We start from the raw sequence: 8,750 nt of genomic DNA on the forward strand, positions 1-8,750 counted from the left end.
TTTTCCATATCAAAATTGTGAATTATATTATTTAGTATTAAAAAAAAAATTACAGACGACTTAAATTAATTGATATATTTACATTCTTTCAAAATGTAAACATGGAAAATTTGGAAGGCCATGGGGCGTAGCCCAAGGGAAATGTGAAATTAAATGATATAATATTGCATTGTCATCCATTTGGGGAGCTATGTTTCAAATTTAAAGTCTCTAGCTCATCGGGAACTTTGTTTAAAATTAATATCAAAATTTGTAGGAAAGCGACTACCGAGCTAATAAAAACAAGCCCATGCCCATGGGGCGTAGCACAAGGGAAATATGAAAATTAAATAATATTGCATTGTCATCCATTTGTGAGCTATGTTTCAAGTTTCAAGTCTCTATAGCTCATTGGGAAATTAGTATAAAATTGATTGCAAAATTTTTACCAGACAAGAAAGCGAGCTAATAAAAAACGTTTTAATATATAATTCTGAGCAATTTACAGACAAAACTCTAATTTTATTTATGAAGATTTATTGTTTGTTTGTTTACTCTATTACTGAATTATTAATTATAATTATAATTATGAATCTTTGATTCTCAATTCAATTCTCATTACCACAAAGTTATTGGTTTTTGTTCTGTCACACTGTTCAATGCAAACACAAGGTTGCCTGCATATTCCAACCATGGTAAGTGTGTGTAACTTATTCAGTTATAGGCTAGTTTGACTAGCCAGAAAACCGGGCTGACACTAACAATGACAGGTTTTTACTTTCCTGACCCTATTTTCACAAGGTCAGTTTGTGTGATGTATTTTCCAGGGTGCCTATTTCAGTGACATCCATATCCATGTTAATCAGACCCAAGAACAAACACTGAAAATCTTCAAAAATATTGTTCAAAATGGTTCTTTGTGCTGGAAATATATAAACACCTTACCTACCCTATGTTAAAAAAATCTAAAATCGTATAACTCATTGAGCGAAGCTCTTATACGTTGACTCTTATGCATTTCGTAATATGCAATCTCCTCCTAGACGGCTGAAGTAATCATTTTCAAATTTTGCATGGTGATAAAGACCATATATCGGTGAGTGCTAACAACTATATGGCGTTAAAAAAACTCTCTAAGGAATCCCCCCCACTGGCTCTAAAAATTTGTATGTAATTTTTATGGACGCAGTATTTGACACAAAAACAAAGACACAAGATCAGCTGTTGACTTATTAAAGGACTTAACTGAAACGGCTACTTTAAAAAAGGTCGTAGGTAAAAGGAATTACTGTAACTGTTATCACCGATATTAGAACAGAAACGGTATGGTTCATAAACATAAAAAAATGATGTCACTAGCTTTTTATTATAATAATAGTTGTTTTATTACAAATCCAGTTATTTTATTATAATAAACCTTTTAATTGGAAGTCAACTATACTTTTTATACTAAATACATTGTTGTTAATTTAATTCCCTCATCAGTAGATTGAAATATATATAAAAATAGTCACACAATGTCCACAAAATGTCAATATGAAGCAGCTGATTCGAATCCTATCTGGTGTTTTCTAGTTATGTTTAATTTTTTTACTCCTATTATGGATACTATAATAAAAAGTGTTCCAATAGTTACATGAATAACGAAACCCAGTTCTTATAAAAAAAGTTGACCCATAAATTGAACTAGGTATATGTTGCTTGAAATCGAGGAATCGCAAAGAAGTACATAAAGGAGTTATTTAAAAACAAATAACTTGTTTAAGAACAAATATAATTTATAAATTCCGATGAGTCTAAAAGAGTCAACTCAAAGATTACGTAACTAATGATAATACTCACAATGTAACTTACCAGTTCAACATAATCAACATTTCTTGTAAATATTTTATCATGTTTCAAAAGCTGATCTGGCTTTAGCATGGTGGAAGGAAAAAAACATAGGTGTGCTATTCCCGTCATATTCTGCAAACAAAAGATCACCTGATTATAACTGTCAAATTAGTATATGTATTTGTTTTGATTTGGTTGTTATTGTTTTTATAATGTGTCTTTTTATAAAAAAACATTAACAATAAAATCAAAACAATTACATACTAATTTGACAGTTACAATCAGGTGATCTTTTGTTTGCAATCCAAGTGACGTCAGAATATGACGGGAATAGCACACCTATGTTTTTTCCTTCCACCATAGGCTTTTAGTGTGTTGTAGAAATGTTTCCCACTTATAGCCACAATAGGTTGTCCATGTTGGTCTTTGTCAATGATAATGTAGTTTGCGTGGTATCACCCATTGTCGCCAGTATGTTTACAAATTTCAGTCTTTATTTTAATAGCACCAAATAACCATTAACTACCTGATTTTCTGCATAACCTCTCTGTCACAATTTTACAATTAACATATGTTCTTTTTCTCACTTTAAATTTCTGACAACAGCTGGAGTTTCATAACAATATTTGTTTCCCATGTTAATCTTATGGAGAAATACGAAACTTTAAAGGGCCCCAGGTCCTCACTCTCTAATTATTTCCCTAAAAAGAAAGTTTCTTGCACAACTTCACGTTATGCTCTTTCCAATGACACCAAAAACATGTCAATCGGTTCAGTAATTTCGGAGAAGTAATTGTCACAAAAACCTGCTTGCGTACCTATTTAATAAGTATAGATACAAAATTAGGTACAGTTGAACCTCGTTTGTAAGAACCTCTATAAAACGAATTCCTCGATAAGACAAATTTTTTTTAATCCCCTTGACACTTTCATATAGGTCAATGCTAAAAACACCTCCATACAACGTAGTAATTAAGTTAAAAACCTCCATAAGACGAATTTGTTTGTGACATGGGCTAGGACTGATTAACCTCTATACAACGAATATTCTTAGCACAAAACCTCTACAAGACGAACGTGACCTCTATAAGACGAATTTATCATAATCTTAACCTCCATAGTACGTAGTTTTCAAAACAAACAAAAGCTTGTCTCAACATGAAACCCCCACCCATCCATCCTCCTTCCTCAGTCATTGTTTTGGGGAAACCTTGGAGCGAGGAGAAACCTCTATAAGAAGAATAACAACAGCATTAAACCTCGATAAAACGACCCTCTTTATTATGAATAGTACGAATTTTTCCCGTACTCCTTGAAATTCGTCTTATAGAGGTTCAACTGTACATCAATCTCCTTAAAACCAAATCACAAATCCTTCAATCACTCAAAAGTCACAATAAATCATTAATAAAAACACAAACATAAGCTGTTATAAACTTTAGAATATTGCTATGCCTTTTTAATAGTGTGTCATCAAAATATATAAAAAAACAACATTTCATTTCATATAATTTTATTCATTTCAGTACATCAATACAGGAATAGCGATTTAAACTATATAGGCCTAAAGTTGGAAATGATTAATTTTCCAAGTATCGAAATATAAGAAGGTTTCTACTGACTTATACAATCCCCGCCCATAGAACAGGCACCCTGCTAGTTAAATATCAAGATATCTCTTTTTACCCAAGACAAGGTCAGTTAGTGAAAGTAATCATTTTAACAATACTAAAGATAATAATAGTTATTTGTGCAACTAGTGAGCAAAGTGATAAATTGACTCACTCGAGAGAAATACTTACTCACGAGCCGTAGGCGAGTGAGGAATGGTTTCTCGAGTGAGGCAATTGCACTTTGCACTCGAGCTGCACATTATATTTTTCCTACAGTTACCATAAAACAAATAAATTGGTAAAGAAACGTAACATATTTTTACACAGAAGTGAACTTTTAATATGACATTTAATGATACAACAGTAAAACAGCTGACCCACTGATTTACAGCCAGTGCTGCCAACGTATTTCGCGCACATACAACCTTGTCTGCATGTTACGCGCTCACTATTTTGTGCCTTCACGTTGCAAATCTGGAGTGAGACAAAGTAATTAGAGTGAGACAATGTTAACATTGTCTCACTGATGAGCGAATTGGCCACTTTGCTTTCCCAAATCAGTGAGAGAACATGTACATTGTTAGGTAACTGTAGGAAAACAGTATTTTTTTACCAGGCAGAAGTACAAACAAATATTAAAAATGTAAGAAAACATCTTCATAAAAACAATAAAATAATCTTAATTTAATAATCTAAATGAGAAAAAAATTTAAATACTGATGTTCAAAATAAATGTTAAACTAATCAACATAATGGATCTAAACTGATTTGTCTCCACTTCTTCAGCCTCCTCTCCCCCAACCTCCATGCCTCCATCGCCATCCACCCTGTCATCAGGCCTGGATATAACAGAACAAAAATTAATATTAAAAACAGTATTCTGAACAGAACAATTATGCATACTTCTATCATTATTTAATATACTCAGTGGCGTACTGAGGGGGGGGGGGGAGGTTTGCACCAGGCCCCACACCAACATAGGCCTCCAAATCAGGGCCGTATTCCCCTAACGGTGGACACTGCGATTGCCAAGGGCTTCGGCCTAGGAAGGGGACTCACTTGGGGCCTCAAAAGAATGCTTTTTCTCTTGGAAAATTTTCCCACAATCTGTTAGAATTAGGGGGTACAATAATCCAAGTTTGTCTTGTATTCTCATGATAGCCGAAAGCATCTGCAAAGATTGCGTGATCGAAATTTACGACTACCAGCGGGTAGTCGTAAAATAAAGCCTACATCTCCTAGAAAACAAAAGCAAATTTTTGGGCACATCTCCAGTTAAAATGCTGGTTAAATACTAGTAATTAAGAGGGTTATGCGACATAGGCTTGGGGGCAATGGACACGGCCCTGGATTTATAAGTATTAAATTTAAGTAAATGGCAAAACTTACCATTAGTTAGTTCTCTTCAATCTTAGTCTTTACTTCGCCCCATCCTCCATCTCCTCTTCCTCTGACACCTCTCCCCTGTATTCTCCAATGTCGGAGGATATTAATTACAACGCCCCCATTTTACTGGCTTCAGTTCTGTACAGAAATATTGCAAAAAATAGTGTTATACAAATACTTTGAGTCCAACAAATAATACAAGTCTGTACACTCCTTTCTATATTTGTGATATTCAAATAGGTACAGATAATAGGAAAATGTTTGAGCAAATCTGGGTCAAGTTAGTACAAATATTATAATTTGTAACAATAATTTGGTTTAGACAAAATAAATTGGTTTAACACGTTCGCTACCACAATTATATAAAATTTACGTTTGCATAGACTAGCGACGCAATTGTGCGTCGACTCGTTTCTCACAATAGACCACCGACGCATATTTGCGTCAGCTGATCATATTGAAATAGACTAACGACACACACTTGCGTCGGTGTTCAATGTTATTAATCAGCGTATTTCTTAGCAACGGTCTATTTTAAAGCCCTGATTTTATCGTATCAGTCTAGAGGGATATCTGCCGCAAATGTGCGTCGCTTGGTGTGTGGATATGACGATTGGTTATGTCACACAACAGTTGGCAACATTGTTGTTTACATTGTGCATTCCGCGACATCTCAGAACAGATGTAAACGTTATAACCTTTGCAGTTTTGGCGAGTGTTTGGAGTTTCTTTATTTGTTTGAGTAAAAGCTTGAAACAACCAAATTTACAACGACGCTTAAACGGCGTCGCCTGGTCTATTGAAACGAAAATGTAGGTAATCTTTTTATCTGGAATTTATTAAATAGACTGACCGACGCATATATGCGGCGTTTTAAAATTTGCTCAAAACGATAAATAAAAACAATATTTATTGCTTACTAATTCACTTGAGGTCAATATGAAGTTAATTAGTCCATTTAAACGATATTTCTCTTTTGGTCTGTTGGCAATGTTATTCCCATATCACTTGGTCTGTAAGCAACGTCATGATCATTCCTTTTGGTCTGTAGGAGTGACCGGACCGACGCATAGGCCTATGAGCGTCGCTCGGTAGCGAACGTGTTCAACATTAATTCTTTGTTATTTCCCAATTTGCAAAAATGCAAGCTCTAGCCTAATTAAGACATTTCCAAAGAACATGTTTCGAGATGTAATCCAAATGCATTTTAAGTAGGGGCCTAGTTTTGAATGTTTATAAAAAAACTATAAATTTGCATAAAGATTAATTATCCTTATGTTCCACCAAAAACTATTAATAATAGTTTATTTGTGTAGGTAACTAGTGGGCGAAGTGGCACTTTGCTACACATGAGAGAAATGTTTACGCACGAGCCGTAGGCGAGTGTGGAAAGTTTGTCGAGTGCAGCAATGGCAGTTTGCACTTGTGTTACACATTATATTTTCCCTACAGTTACCATAAAACATATAAATAATTAGTTGTTCAAACTCTGTTCAACACAAAATGCAAATGATTCAGTTTGGATCAGTGTCTATGGTTGTCGATAATATGGAACCCACCCAAATATGGACAGTAGGCCCTCCGGATAACACTTACCAAAGTACCGATTTGAGCTTTGAATAACTTAGTTAACAAACATAGCCTAGAATCTATCACAAAGGGGAAAGAATGTTGACTCACCTCACTTAAGGTTATGGTTAGACCAAGGAACATTATCACGGCAGTATGGTAATTGCCTCCAGGGTCCACAACTCTGGTCTCTCTTTCTCTCTTTTCTGTGATGTCGATGGCAATGTCGTCCAGAAAGGTTAGTCCTCTTAACTTATTGGTTCAAGACAATATTTAAAATAGAGACCAATTTGGGTTCAGGTCAAATTGCAGCCTTTGCTCCAGGATCATCTATAAAATTAACATTGATGTCATCAGCAATGAATGATATAATCCAAGTCTAGTCTTACACCAAATACAAACAGCTCTAGAATATTTTACAGCACTTAAGTTTATGTCCTACACTCATTCCAATGAATATATTTCTTTAATAGGCCTACTTTCTTTCTTATTACTTGGCGACCATACAAAGTAGGTATTTTAAGCCAAGTACGAATGGAAATGAGTTTAAGATCAGGATGAGTGGCGCAATCTTGTAGTCTTGTTAGTGACTAAGGCCGACATTCCTTAGACACAGCTGTTAATTAATAGCCCATACAGCTAATGGCAACTAAGGGACCTACAGTTTATAGTGGAATCCGAACCACATTATTGCCTTGGTCTATAGCCTATATGAATTGGTCTTATTATCAGGATAGTACTGCGGATAGTCGTAGTACTCACTCATGCGGATGTTAATCCACACCAGGGAGTATCGCATCCACAGTGCATGCCTATAAATATCCACAATTCGTGACCTCCTAGTAGATGGATTACAGGACGACGCCACCCGTCCCAGTCATATTGATTATATCATTCAATAAACTTAGGCCTATATCAATTTTGGGTAATCTTAGGGTGAAACCTAAACTAACTAACGGAATGAAATATTCAAAATATTAACCCTTGGAGTGCCAGGCGAGAAATGAAAGTAACGCTCAAAAAATGCCGATGATTTTTCCCGAAGGTCGCGCTAAAAATGCCGAGCGCGATCTGGCGATTTTTAGGTTAAAATTTCGTAAAAATTGAATTTTCGATATTTCGACCAACGAAAATCGATGTATCGCATCTAGTAACTTTCGACTCAATGTTAATATATGGGTTAAAAGAATCCGAGTATCCATTCGGTTGTTATGACAACTGTTCGATCATTACGAAACGTCCGGTCAGCCGGACGTTGGCACTTTTTGGCTCGTTCTAAAAACGTCCGGTCGGCCGGACGTCGGCACTTTTGGCTCGTTTTAAAAACGTCCGGTTCCCCGGACGTTGGCACTCAAAGGGTTAAATAGTCTAACTTATGTATTCATATCGGGTATACAGTTTCTTAAATGGTCTATGCTAATATTGATTGAAACTATCAAATTGAAAATATTGATTAGTAATCAATATTTTTAAATACATCTATTGCAAAATAAAACTATCATAACCTAACCTAACCAACCAAACTTGCTGATGGTGAAAAAATCGCATGAAGGTTTACTAATCGAAACGATAGTTGCAATCGATATTAGCATAGCCCAGTTAAGAAACTGTACCCTTAATATCTTTCATTTGAATGAATAAAGGACATAAACTAAAGTGCAGCCGCATATTTTTACATAAACAAATTCTTAAAGTTGACACTGGGTCAATGGGAATAAGAGACAATCCTAATAGCCTTGGGATATGCCTATTCAAACATTTGCTACAATATTGCTTGATGATTCAGAATTAGCCTACGAATAAGCTGTATCTTAAGTTCTTGTTGGTGTCTTACTTTACCTTCTTGTTGGTGACTTACCTAAAGTGTCTATTTATCATGTTGATTAGCCTACATAACCTACCTATACAAATTATTTCACATTGTTTCCCTTAAAAACTATTGTTTGTAACACACGAGTCACCAATTTTCCTGTAAGCAAGGAAAGAAATAAAAAAGATAAATATTTACAATATAAAAGTAATAACTTAATGCTTTGTCAAAATGGCCAGCTTATCACTATTCATTGACCGTCGGAATTCGGAATTAAATATTGCGACGTTGAGACTGAGAGTTGACGTTGCGACTCGTGAGTTGAGGAACTGAACGATGAATTAGAACAACTCCTTTTCAAGAGTAGCTCCGAAGAACGGGAGCTTGTCGATATACTGGGACTATTTCAGTGTCGACATAGTGAAACTATTTCATTGTCGACAATATGGGATGTCGACAATTTGTGGTGTCGATCATTTGCGACGTCGGTTATTTGGGATGTCGGTTAAGTGGGAATATTCCAGTGTCGACAAACTGGGAATAATTCAGTTTCGATCAAT

General features: G+C 35.2%; 1 long non-coding RNA gene across 2 annotated transcripts; it reads right to left on the reverse strand.

Moving 5' to 3' along the window:
* Positions 1-3,354: 3,354 nt before the first annotated feature.
* On the reverse strand, positions 3,355-8,463 carry LOC129003785 (uncharacterized). 2 transcript variants are annotated; one of them, XR_008491645.1, is made up of 4 exons: positions 8,282-8,463; positions 6,492-6,710; positions 4,815-4,949; positions 3,355-4,264 (listed from the first exon to the last, which is right to left on the reverse strand). It is a non-coding gene; the product is annotated as an uncharacterized LOC129003785 (long non-coding RNA). The 2 variants fall into 2 exon arrangements; XR_008491644.1 differs by having other exon boundaries at positions 8,239-8,463.
* Positions 8,464-8,750: the final 287 nt, after the last annotated feature.

Source organism: Macrosteles quadrilineatus, unplaced genomic scaffold (assembly GCF_028750875.1).
Source record: "Macrosteles quadrilineatus isolate MER2022 unplaced genomic scaffold, UCM_ALF_1.0 Scaffold_9__3_contigs__length_116548681, whole genome shotgun sequence".
In the NCBI taxonomy this organism is placed as follows: domain Eukaryota; kingdom Metazoa; phylum Arthropoda; class Insecta; order Hemiptera; family Cicadellidae; genus Macrosteles; species Macrosteles quadrilineatus.